Genomic DNA, 14,155 nt, shown 5'->3' on the forward strand with positions numbered 1-14,155 from the left:
TAGTCACCAAAACAGCATGGCACTGGTACAAAAATCGGCACATAGACCAATGGAACCGAGTAGAGAACCCAGAAATAAACGCAAATACTTACAGCCAGCTGATCTTCAACAAAGCAAACAAAATCATAAAGTGGTGAAAGCACCTTTTCAACAAATGGTGCTGGGATAATTGGCTAGCCACATGTCGGAGAATGAAACTGGATCTTCGTCTCTCACCTTACACAAAAATCAACTCAAGGTGAATTAAGGACTTACACCTAAGACCTGAAACCATAAAAATTCTAGAAGATAACATTAGAGAAACCCTTCCAGACATTGGCTTAGGCAAGGATTTCATGACCAACAAAACTCAAAAGCATAATGCAATAAAAACAAAGATAAGTAGCTGGTGCCTAATTAAACTAAAGAGCTTTTGCACGGCAAAAGGAACAGCCAGCAGAGTAAACAGATAACCCACAGATAGGAAAAATCTTCACAATCTATATATCTGACAAAGGAATATCCAGAATCTACAATGAACTCAAACAAATCAGTAAGAAAAAAAACAATTTCATCAAAAAGTGGGCTAAGGACATGAATAGACAATTCACAAAAGAAGATATACAATTGGCCAACAAGCATATAAAAAGTGCTTAACATCACTAGTGATCAAAAAAATGCCACTTTGGGAGGCTGAGGCAGGTGGATCATGAGGTCAAGAGCTCGAGACCATCTTGGTCAACATGGTGAGACCCCGTCTCTACTAAAAATACAAAAAAATTAGCTGGGCATGGCGTGTGCCTGTAATCCCAGCTACTCGGGAGGCTGAGGCAGGAGAATTGCCTAACCCCAGGAGGCAGAGGTTGCAGTGAGCCGAGATTGCGCCATTGCACTCCAGCCTGGGTCACAAGAGCAAAACTCCATCTCAAAAAAAAAAAAAATGCAAGTGAAAACCACAATGCAATACCACCTCATTCCTGCAAGAATGGCCATATTCAAAAAATCAAAAAACTGTAGATGCAGGAGGCATGGATGCATGAACAAGGAATACTTCAACATTGTTGGTATGAATATAAACTAATACAGCCACTATGGAAAACAGTGTAGACTCCTTAAAGAACTGAAAGAACTATCATTTGATCCAGCAATCCCACTACTGGGTATCCACCCAGAGGAAAAGAAGTCATTGTTCAAAAAAGATACTTGCACACACATTTATAGCAGCACACTTTACAATTGCAAAATTATGGAGCTAACCCAAATGCCCATCAATCAACAAGTGGATAAAGAAACTGTGATATATATATATCCACACCACATTATATATGCATTAGTAGAAAAAGCATATATATACATATTAGTAGAATAATATATACAAACATAATGTATACATATAATATATACATTAATACATATATATATATCACCTATATATAAATATATGTGTATATTTATGTAATATATTATATATTAATATATACCTAATATATACATCAGTGAAATAAGTATATATACATATATACACACACACACATATACACATGATGGAATACTATGCAGCCATAAAAAGGAATGAATTAACAGCATTTGCATTGACCTGTATGAGATTGGAGACTATTATTCTAAATGAAGTAACTCGGGGATGGAAAACAAAACATCATATGTTCTCACTGATATGTGGGAGCTGAGCTATGAGGACGCAAAGGCATAAGAATGATGCAATGGACTTTGGGGACTTGGAAGGAAGAGTGACAGTTGGGTGAAGGATAGAAGACTACAAATATCGTGCCGTGTACACTGCCCAGGTGATGGATGCACCAAAATCTCACAAGTCACCACTAAAGAACTTACTCATGTAAAGAAATACCATTTGTACTCCAATAACTTACAGAACAAAAAATACATAAGATATTACCACACATCTGTTAGAATGGCTATTATTAAAAAAAATGAAAGATAACAAACATTGGTGAGACTGTAAAAAACAAATGGAACCACTGCACGCTGTTGGTGGGAATGTCAAATGGTGCAGCCATGGAAGACAGTATGGCAGTTCCTCAAGAAATTAAAAATAGAACTACCACATGGTCCAGCAATGTCACTTTTGGGTATACATCCAAGAAAATGGGAGGTAAAATCTTGAAGAGATACCTGTACTCCCATGTTCACTGCAGCATTATTCGCAATAGCCAAAGCAATAGAAAAATCCCAAGTGTCCACTGACAGATAAATGGATAAAGAAACTGTGACATATACATTCAATGGAATATTAGCCTTAAAACAGAAGGGAATCCTACCATTTGTGACAACATGGATGGGCCTGGATGACATCAATGGAAGAAGTCACTCACAGAAGAACAAATACTACATGATTGCTCTTACATGAGGCATCTAAAATAGTCAAAGGCATAGAAGTAAACAATAGAATACTGGTTACCAGGGGATAGGAAGAGGGAAATATGTCAAGTTGTTGTTCAATAGCTATAAAGTTACAGTTATACAAGATGAGTAAGTTCCAGGAACCTGCTGTACAACATAGGGTTAAAAATAAGATGCGGTGGCTCATGCCTGTAATCCCAGCACTTAGGGAAGTCTAGCAGGGTACCTGACGTCAGGAGTTCAAGACCAGCCTGACCAACATGGAGAAACCCCATCACTGCTGAAAATACAAAATTACCCAGAGGTGGTGGCACATGCCTGTAATCCTAGCTACTTGGGAGGCTGAGGCAGGAGAATCACCTGGACCCAGGAAGCAAGGCTGCAGTGAACTGAGATTGTGCGATTGCACTCCAGCCTGAGCAACAAGATTGAAACTCTGTTAAAAATATATATATATTGTGTACCTAAAAATTCATCAAGAGAATAAATCTCAAGTTAAGTGTTCTTACCAAAAAAAAAAAAAAAAAAGTGGGGAGTTACAAGGAAACTTTTGGAGGTGATAAATTTATTACCTGGATTATGGTAATGGTAACATGAGTGTATGCACATAAGTAAATTGTATACATTAAGTATGCACAGTTTTCAGTACACCTATTATACCTCATTAAAACTGAGAGGAAAATGAATAGGAGAGTAACTTTGGGATGGCATTGCTAAGTAAGCTACAGACTTCATGACAAACTCACCAGTTTTTCAGTAATGTCCTTTATCTGCTCCAGGGTCCATATTGCATTCAGGAGTGATTTCTCTTCAGTTGCCTCCAATCCTTTCATACTCTCTTAATGTTACCTTGTCTTTCGTGACCTTGATGGATGTTTATTTTGTATAAGTCTTATGAGAAGGAAAAGTATTTGGATTAAAGAATGTCTCACGCACAAACACAGGTACACACAAAAAATGCCATTAAGGAGCAGAAAACAAAATTACGTGAGAACAAATATTTGTAAAGGAAAATAAACAAGCAGTTTCTATCGACCCCCTCCTGGTCTCCTTAGGTAGGCAGCTCCTGCAGCTTCATTAAGAAATCCAGTTGATCTTCAGAAGAGTTCAAGGGTCTCCAACAAAGAGCAAATAATGAACAATGTATGAGTTTAAAATTCAGCATGTCCAATCTCTTGGCTTGCCTGGCCCACAATGGAAGAAGAACTGTCTTGGGCCACACATAAAATACACCAGCACTAACAATAGCTGATACACACACACAAAAAAAAAAAAATTGCAAAAAAAATCTCGTAATGTTTTAAGAAAGTTTATGATTTTGAAGGCCACATTCAAAGCTATCCTGGGCTGCATGTGGCCCATGGGCTGCAGGTTGGACCAGCTTGATTTAAATGTGTTCAGAGGAGATTCGTTAGTCTCCCAATTGATCTGCTGTACTGCCAAATGGACTTTTTTTCTCTAGTTATTTTGCTAAATTCTGTTAAAGGATGGCTGTAGGGGTGCATTCATTTAAATTTGGAGAAATTTCTAACCAAGATTATAAATTTAGCTTTAATATAGCTGATGTTAAGCCAGGCTTACTGACAATAATGAACCCACAGGCTCAGATATCTTAAGACTATCCTTGGTCCACAACAACAAACAATGTCATCAACACAGAAGAGGTCACTTTAGGTAAGCAAGACAGCATGCGTCCAATTAATTAAATGGCCTTGTCAGATTATTTAAATTTTTGCTAGTAGGAAGGGAGGCAATTTTGCAACATTTAGAAATGAAATTCCTTTTGTAAGATAATTCTATTGCCAGTAGCATTATATACCAGAAGTTTTGAAAATGTGTCACAAGCAACACTTTGAAAACGTGTTACAAATGTTAAAACATGTTCTAGATAATATTCCTTTCTATTTCATTGATGTTTGTCAAGAAATAAAAGCAAAAATCACCTTTTTCCTCTATATTACTCTTGCGTTTTTGCTTGGGCAATAAAGAGGCATATAGCAGTTATTAACAGTGAAACGGTTGTACTAAAACATTGGTCAAGGAACTTTTCCACAGTGTTCATTTTGCTTCTTTCTTTTTTAGAAAACTTGTCCAAAGTTTTGAAGGAATATACAAGATATCAGTAGGTCTGTAAATTGGGACAATAGAGAGTTTCTATTTTATTAAAACTCAATAGACATCACTTCAAATCCACTCTGAAAAAATTCTGCAAAGAATTATGCAAGGTAAAGTCTGTAAGAAAAAGTGATACTGCCTCTTGCTTCCAGTTCTGGTAGTGAAGAAAAGGGAAAAAAAAACGTATTTTGCTATTATTTACAGCTGATTTTCACTGATATTTTAATATCAATAAATCAAACTATCAATAAATTAATAAGAACAAAATTAAAATTCCATACAGTAAAATCCACCATAATCAAAGTCAAAATACAAATTGAAAATAACAGGAAAAGGTATTTGAAATTCCTATCATAGAAAAAGGGATAATTATCTTTTTAATGACCTCAGAAGAATCAATAACACAGGCAATCCAAGAAAAGAATGTACAAAGAATAGGAACATGTAAGCTACAAAAACTATAAACAGTTCTTAAAAGCAGGAGAAGATGCCCCATCTTAAGCAGACAAAAGAGAAAATTAAAATTAAAATTAAATGCCATTCTTCATCAAACTGGCAAATATCAAAAAGCTTTACAGTTCTCCACATTGGTGAAATTATAGGGAACAAGCCATCTTCACATGTTGCTGATGGGAGTATAGAGAAAGTGGGAGATAGTATGGACAATATGAAGATTGGTTGGAAAACGTCTATCAAACGTACAACTGTTCGAGGATATTCGCTGCCATACTGTTTGCAATAGAGAAAGGTACCCATCAGTGGTTAAATAGATTATGGAAACATACATAAGTGGAATGTGATACTGGAAATGGTAAGGAAGTTTCATATGTAATGATTTTGGGGGGAACCTCACCTTTAAAGACTGAACCCTCAATCTCCTACCAAGGATCAGGTGTTAGGGCATGGGTAACAATGTAAAAATTCTTCTCTACATATAATTCTGGCACTCGAAGAGCTAAGGAGTACTAGGTTCATTTCCAACTGGAGGCTGTAAGGACAGGCAAACTCCTTGTCTTAGCTTGAAAAAAGAGGAAGGGGAAAAAGCTGAGCCTTAAGAAGGTCTACTTGCATCTACTTTTTAGGGAGTGTACAGAAGCAAGAATGAGGGGTTGGGGAGTGAGGCAGGGAAGAAAATTGTGATGCATTGTCAAGCTGGCCACAGTAAAACATGATGAATTGCTGCATCTTTCGGAATCAGTCTCTGAGAAGCTGTATGAAATGAATCTCAAGACTACCTGTCAGGGAGAGTAGAGGGAGGAAAATGGAAAACAAATACATCCATTACCCATCAGTTCCTGTATTATACTGATCAAAGCCTTACTGCAGGGAGCACTAACTACCCAGTTCTACCAAGTTGTAAATTTATGGAACCAAGTAGAACTCCACATTTTCATGTCATCAGAGAGGCCCCGGGCAGGCACAGGTACTAGGTCAATCACCTTTGGGGACTCAGTCAGAGACCTGCAAAGCTTGTCATTAGAGCAAAGGAGGGAACAGAAGATGGGTGAGGCTGACAGAAGCTGAAGCAATGCATGAGGGAATCTGATACAGTCCCTGGACCTATGGCAGTGTAGTAGAAGTGGCTGCATGGGGCATCTAGGGCAGAGAAGTTCTAAGGAAGCCTTCCTGGTTCTCCAGCAGCAACGTAGCATCACAGAAGAACACATTTGGAGGGCATCTGCAAAGGGCCATGGAAGAAGGCTGAGGAGAGATAGAGCTATCCAGCAGATCCTGAACAAGTCTTGCCATTGTGACAGGTGGACATAGAAGTGGAAAGGGTTGGGCCCTGCCACCAGACTCCAGTGGTGACATGCCACCTCAGCAGAGAACACAACTATGGATTGTACTCCTCAACAGGTGTGCTGCCCCACAGTTGTCCCCAAGCCATGCTCTCAGGCCCCACAAAACTTCTTTCCCTGGGAGAGAAGAAAAAAGCCCCAGAATGGGGCTTTTAATCAAAACTAGAATAAAATGGGTAAATGTTCTGCCACTGAGCAGAAATGAGGCCCAGGAGAGAGATGAAATAGAATTATAGAGAAATAAAGTCACATTTCTAGCATTCCCAAGGAGGTGGTTTGAAGATAGCAGTTCTGCTACTCGTGTAGTGGCTGACAGTGGCAGCAGTATTGAGACTCAGAGCACGTTCAAACTGGTCTAAAATCTCTCTCTCAGGAGTGGCATTTGCAAAGAAATTCTGATCACTAATTAATCACTAAGGCTGGTATCTTAATGAAAGTAATATTTTCTTTAGACAAGTGCATTACTTTGCTAGGACTGCCCTAACAAAGTACCACAGACTAGATTAACAACAGAATTTTATTTTCTCACAGTTCTAGAGGCTAAAGACCAAAATCAAGGCATCAGTTGGATTGGTTCCTTCTGAAGACCATGGGGGTGGATCTCTTTTTCCAAGTCTCTCACCTTGGCCTCTAGATGGCCATCTTCTCCCTCTATCTTCACATCATCTTCCTTTTGTTCAGGTCTGTGTCTAAACTTCTCTTCCTACAAGAACAAAAGTTACATCAGATTAGGGTCCATCCTAATGACCTCACTTTAATCACCCCTATAAAGTCTGCATTTCAAAAAAGAGTCACATTTCGAGGTAATAGGAGTTAAGACTTCAACATATGAATTTTTTTTAGAAGAACTGCCCATTCAGCCCATAACAAAAAGCTATCTTCCCTCCTGCCCCCACCAGGTGTGTGAAGTACTATGAGACAAGCCAGAGAGAGTCAGCTGAAGAAACTCCAATGGCCATCACTGGAACAATTTGAGCAAATAGTAATAATGATACTATTGGATTATAAGTCATAAAATAAATGAGTCCCTATGAATACAAATAAACAGTTGAATAAATACACAAATTGGAGATATGGGACATCTTTACAAAAGAATTCCAATTCATAAATGTAAAAGAAGAGAGGTAAATAAAAATCACTGTTAAGCAAGCACCACAGTGATAGCGGTTACAGAAAGTTCTATGAATGGATGCTAAAATTAGTGGGCAAAATCTCAAGGAAAAATAAGATGTTCGTGTACTTTTAAAGCATCTCCCCCACCATTCATTTAATATGAAAAATAACTTTACAGCTGAAATCCAGCAGATAACACCCAAGTGATCTAAATTAACATTACCAATAATAGGACATCTCACTCCCTGATATGATGTGCTGAGGAGGACACAGAATCACATATGATATTCTCACCAGCATTTGCATAAAAAATGCACGGCTTCAATCTCATCATGGGAAAACACAAGACAAGCCCAAATTGAGAGACAGTCTACAAAAATAACTAAGTGGTACTCATCAAAAGTATCAAGATCATGAGACACAGCAAGAATATGGAACTATCACAGTTGGGGAAGACTAAAGAGATAAGACTAAATTCAAGGGACATCTTGGATAGAATCAAACAAAAAAAGGACATTAGGGAAAAGGAAAAAAGAAAACGAGTGAAATTTGAACAAAGTCTGTAGCTGAGTTAATGGAATTGTACCAATGTAAATTTCTTAGCTTTGACCATTGGTTTTGATCATTATACTTTGGTTTGGTATGCTGTTAACATCAGGAGAAGCTTGGTGAAAGGCACGTGTAAACTAGATACTATTTTTGCCACTTTTCTGTAAACCTAAAATTAAAAAGTTTTTAAAAAGACATTGGGGAGAGAAAATTATCTCTTACAATGTCCTGCTACATTGAAAAGAGGTTTTAAAGGAGAAGAATTCTGTGGTTAAAGAGGTTCCCAAAAAACAAAGTAAAAGGAACTTCAGACACAAAAAAGGAACTGCACATGGAAGACATCATTTAACTCCTGTTATTCTCTCAACAAAACCCCCACACCTAATCCAATGGCCCCTTGTATCCTTAAGCTATGTTAGAGGACCTCTTCTGAGGGGTGATGAGAGGGAGTAGAGAGGTAAAGGCCTCTCAACATCAAAACATGTGCCGGTGATATCTGCCCACAAGATTTTTGTGAAGATGAGAAAATATGTGAGAAAGCCGAATTTGTTGATTGATACATAATGGGCTCCCAGTAAAGGTTAATTTCTAAGGGAAGGAGATGAGTTAGTGTTTAACCTCACCCTCATGTGTTCACACAGGAGAGGGGAGTTTTGTTACATTTCCGGAATAGCTGTGGGAATAAAACATTCAGTCTCTCTCTTCGTTTTCCATTCTTTTTTGAGAGGAAGAACATCTTCTCTTAGTTTTAAAATCACGTAACGACTAAAGAGACTGGGCCACTTAGCCAGTGAGCTGTTTACATCAAGACAGACTCCTTGGCCACTCACTAACCATAGACTGCCTGCCTTCAACGTCTGGGAGGAACCCTGGCTTCCTCCTGCAGAGTGTAAGTGAAGAGAGACCTGCGTTGCCATGCTCATCCTCCTCCGGCTTTCCATCCACAAGTGAGTGGATACGCCAGGATTGCACGGTCCCAGGATCCTTTCTCAATGGACAGTCCTAGAAACATTAATAGACTACCCTCCAGCCCTTTGATAAAACATAGATTTTTACCTCTGGACTTGTCTTTATAGACATTCTCTTTGGACTTTAGAAGAGAAGTAATAGAATCTAGGCATCAAGCTTGACTCTGAACTTCCTATGGTTCTATTTTCTTACTTTTACAGAAGACTTGAATTTACTGTAATTATGATATGTTATGTAATCTTTGTCCAAGAGGGTTTCTGAATCCTAACCTTACCTGAATTGTCCATTTAAGATATCTTTTATTTTAAAAAAATAAAATAAAAAATAGAATCCAAGGGCAGGGATTTTACTAAGTCTGAAATATTTTGCTGGAATGACTTAAATTCTAATCAATTTTGACTGCCAGAGTGGAAAGGTGGAATTCAAAAACAAATTAAAAGAATCCTTTGGCAGTTCTGTTTGAGAGATAAGCAGATCAATGAAGTGATTATCATCCTAGGACAGAACCTCAACTACATTTCCTTCCCCCAAAGACTGCCCCTATATAATATTTTAAATCGTATTGAACAGCCTGAATGTACACAGCAGTTGGTAAATGCTGTGAGAAATAGGAAAGATGCATGCATCTCCTCAGAAACTCACAATCTTATGGAGGAAATGACAGAATGACAAAATATATACTCAGATTAGCAAAAACCATCAAGAGTACTCAAGATTATGTGACAAAATGGGGCAGAACCAATAAGTGCCATAGAAAGTTAATGGAAGAAATGATCAACATTGCCAAGTATATTTGGGGAATGCTCCACAAGGATGTGAAAACTGAGACAGATTCTGAAGAGCTGATATTTGCCATGGTCAAGACAAGCACACGTCAAAAAATGGTGTAGTAGGCAGAATAATGTCACCTCCTCCTCCCAAAGATCTCCATATCCCAGTCCCCAGAACCTATGACTTACATTACCTTTCATGGCAAGGAGGACTTTGCAGATGTGATTACTGCTTGAAGAATGGGAGATTATCCTGGAATATCTTTGTAGGCCCACTCTAATTACATGAGTCCTTAAGACTGAAGAAAAAGGCAAAGGTTCAGTCAGAGAGACAGGAAGAGCGAAGCAGCAGCAGCAGGAGAAATCTGGAGCTTGAGAGAAACTTGACCCACTGTTGCTACCTTTGAAGATGGAGAAAGAGACCACAAGCCAAGGAATACAGGCAGCCTCTAGACACTGGAAATAACCCTCAGCTGACAAAGAACAAGGAAACAGGTCCTCAATCCTCCAATGACAAGGAACTGATCCTGGAAACAGAATTTCCCCTAGAGCCTCCATACAAGAATGCAGCCCTGCTGACAATTAGATTTCTATCCACTGATACCCATGGACGGCTTCTGACCTGCAGAACTGTAAAATAATTAATTAATTAATAATTATTCACATGGTGAAACGCCCTCTCTACTAAAAATACAAAAATTAGCTGGGCATGGTGGTGCAGGCCTGTAATCCCAGCTACTCAGGAGACTGAGGCAGGAGAATCGCTTGAACCCGGGAGGCAGGAGAATCGCTTGAACCCGGGAGGCAGAAGTTGCAGTGAGCCAAGATTGCACCCCTGCACTCCAGCCTGGGTGACAGAGTGAGCCTCCAACTCAAAATAAATAAATAATAAAAATTAAAAATAATAAAAATCTATACACATGGCACAGTTCCTATCACTTACAGTTCCCGTTGCTTAGAGAACCTAAGGCAAAAACATTCATTTATTTCTTGTACAGTACTTAATCTATGCAGCCCCTTGGGAACACCATGAAATATGCCTGTAAATATTCTGACCCTTCCTGAGGATCCTCAAATGGCTACCACGGCCATAACTCACTTCCGAGAGTTTCCTGATATCCATGTCTCCACCCACTGAACTATGTAGCCCTAATGCCTTGGAAGTAAATGAACTAGGAAAGGACACCTGATCTAAGGTCAGCAAAGTAGTCCACCTGAAGCTTATCTGGTGATAAGTGACCTAGGAGCATGCTATATTTTGACTCAATCAAATCCTGTTTGACACTAACAGAGTCATCAGACAGAGGGTTGTTGGAAGGAAGAGACAGAAAAAAATGATAAAAAGAAGCCATTCAGAAGCTGACAGAAGGCATGAGCACAACCCACAAGTTAGCAGAAAGTCAATACTAAAATAAGGAAAAAATGAGGAAACCATAGGCAGCTGATGATGATGATAGGAGCAAAAGAAGCAGAGTGTCCACACGTGTGCAGCAGGAGAAGGAAGGAAAAAACTCCTCTTACAGAGGAGGCACAAGAGAAAAGGACTACATGAACCATATTGTACTGGAATGAGCTTCTGAGAAAACGTCCTGTTGTTTATTTTCTTTCTTTATAAAGAAACAAAGAACTTATCTCAAGGCTTTTTCTTGTTGGGTGACCTAACATCTCTCTTATTTTGCAACCTGAAAGAACTGAACTAACACACAGGTTTACATGACTCTTCTTGCTGAGTGTGACCTGCTCTGCTGAATGAGAAGACAATCATTGCAAGGGACCCTCTTGACTTTTGACTTCTGTGGATTTCATTTATTGTTGTCTGTTGAGTTACTTATTGAGAAGTTGGCTATGATTCACCCAAAATTACTCTGATAACCAGCCATTCCAAACATCACAGAAATAAGAAGTTAAACAGGAAATCAAAAACTAACTTTAATTCTATGTAAATACATCATTTTGCAATTAAATATATGCACAGTCATAGTGTACTATCCTTTTCAGTTGTCTCAGGATGCTATCCCTCTTTCCTCTATTAAACTATAAATTGTTGAAGTGAGAGAATCCATATCTCAATTATATAGAATATTGAGCTATATACCTAATACATATGTATTGGCCCATTGCCTTTTGGAACTTTTGACAAAATGATGTTGTTTCTGAGAATGATGATCAAAATTCTCACAGCATAATCCAAGACCATCTTTCCTCCCTTTCTACCATGAAATGCTGTCCCCCTTGACCCCCGACTCATGAAAAAATCCTCTTCTAAATGTTTCAGTTACAAGAATAACACCCCACTGATGGCAGACACCAGATATACTACTTGGAAATGTCTTTCATTAAAAAAAAAAAAAAGGATCTAGAGTTACTTTAAGGTATATGCATGGCTTCCTCACCTCTCTTTTAGATATGGATGAATATAGTTACCATTGGCTGAACAACTATTATATGCCAGTCGTTGTATATACATTATAACTAAACATGAACTGTTGTGAGGGGAAGGCACTAGTCACTTCACTTTAGAGGTGAGGAGCTGAACTTCAGAGGGATTACATTGCTTGGCCAAAAGCGTTCAGCTCTAAATGGCTGATTCTAAAGTCGGTATGTTCCAAATCCTAATGCCTTCCACTTTCTCATGCCTACCTTATAGTCCTTGTTTACTGATTTGAAGTGTACAAGAAAGCAGACCCCGAATATTTCAGGAAGCAGGAAGCAGGGTTATGATTCCTATTTTAATCTGTCTAATTTAATTATCAAGTACTCAGGGAAGGTCAGTAGTCTGTACTATAGCTTTAAGGAGAAAAGGTTTACATTAGGACTTGGTGCCACCTATTGGTTAATCCATAAGACTAGTGAGATAGTAGTCAGTTTCACCTCTACTCCCTTCCCCGAAAATGAACCAATCTAGACGTATGCACAAAATCTTTAAAAATAAAAGTCATGTCAACTTTTCTCTCAGTCCCATTCTTTCCCACCTCCAGTCTCCAAAATCTGTGTTCAGCCAGTTGCCGCCATGTAAAAATGACTGGATTAGAAATCAATTCCAGTTCTCCAACTAATTACTTTAAACTCTGGAGAGGTGAATCAGTTTCCTCGAGTTGGAGTTTCTCACCCACAAAATTAGATGATAACTGCCTTCCTTCATACCAAGTTTATTGTGAGGCTCATATGTGAGAATATATGGGAAAGGGCAGCATAAAGAAGATAGCACTTTATTGACCTAATGTTACTGCCATACTTCATTGCCACCTATCACTACTTTTGAAAGTCTGACTCTGTGAAGGTGCTGCTCACATGCAGATTTCCTAAATTTATTCTTGTCTGTCAGAGTTCATGATCTCTTCTTTTAAATTATGAATTCCAAAGAAAGTGGGCAGAACATAGCAATCTTTGTATACTCATAGTACATACCACAAGGTTGCACATATACTGGTGGCTCAAAAATATGTTTAATTTTTTCAAATATTGTTTCTTCAATGAGCAATGTGGTATCCAGTGAGAATCAACTTTGAAATGATTCGTTGAGAGATGACTTTTAATAACAGGTAGTATTGAGATTCAGAGGGGTAAGGGAGGTAATGTGAATTTCATTTAGACATGGTCATAAACTCTTCTGTGAAAGAACTGAGGGTGGAAACGCTGAGCAAATGATCCCCTTACATTTGTCTATAATGTTTTCTTTTTTAAAATTTTCTGTACAAATACTGTAATTATAAATTATAAATTACTTACCCAAAAGTTACAGTGTACAGGCATGCCTCGGAGATACTGCAGATTCAATCCCAGACCACACCAATAAAGTAAATATTGCAATAAAGTGAGTCACATAAATATTTTTCCAACCCCAAAACCTAAAATGCAATTAAAAAAAAAAGTCAACACTGTTTACAATAGCAAAGACCTGGAATCAACCCAAATGCCCATTGATAATAGACTGGATTGGAAAAATGTGGCACATATACACCATGGAATATTATGCAGCAATCAGAAATGATGAGTTTGTGTCGTTTGTAGGGACATGGATGAATCTGGAGAACATCATCCTCAGCAAACTGACACAAGAACAGAAAATGAAACACCGCATATTCTCACTCATAGGCAGGTGATGAAAAATGAGAACACATGGACACAGAAAGGGGAGTACTAAACACTGGGGTCTATTGGGGGGAAAAGGGGAGGGCCAGTGGGAGGGGGAGGTGGGGAGGGATAGCCTGGGGAGAAATGCCAAATGTGGGTGAAGGGGAGAAGCAAAGCAAAGCACACTGCCATGTGCGTACCTACGCAACTGTCTTGCATGCTCTGCTCATGTACCCCAAAACCTAAAATCCAATAAAAAATTAAAAAAAAAAAAAGTCAAAAAAAAATTTTTTTTTCCAGTGCACATGAAAGTTATGTTTATATTATTGTGTAGTCTATTAGGTACACGACAGCATTGTGTCTAAAAAATGTACATACCTTAATTAAATATACTTTATTGCTGAAAAT

The 14,155-nt window shown here is 38.4% G+C and overlaps 1 long non-coding RNA gene across 1 annotated transcript in view; it reads right to left on the minus strand.

The window, feature by feature from the left end:
- The window catches only part of LOC118149487 (uncharacterized), a 44,377-nt gene extending 30,450 nt beyond the window's left edge, over positions 1-13,927 (minus strand). The window contains exons 1-3 of the long non-coding RNA XR_004736982.3: positions 13,403-13,927; positions 6,895-6,975; positions 3,105-3,249 (exon numbers count right to left, since the gene is read on the minus strand). This is a non-coding gene — a long non-coding RNA (uncharacterized LOC118149487). The remainder of the gene's footprint in view (positions 1-3,104; positions 3,250-6,894; positions 6,976-13,402) is intronic.
- Positions 13,928-14,155: the final 228 nt, after the last annotated feature.

Source organism: Callithrix jacchus, chromosome 19 (genome assembly GCF_049354715.1).
Source record: "Callithrix jacchus isolate 240 chromosome 19, calJac240_pri, whole genome shotgun sequence".
Classification (NCBI taxonomy): domain Eukaryota; kingdom Metazoa; phylum Chordata; class Mammalia; order Primates; family Cebidae; genus Callithrix; species Callithrix jacchus.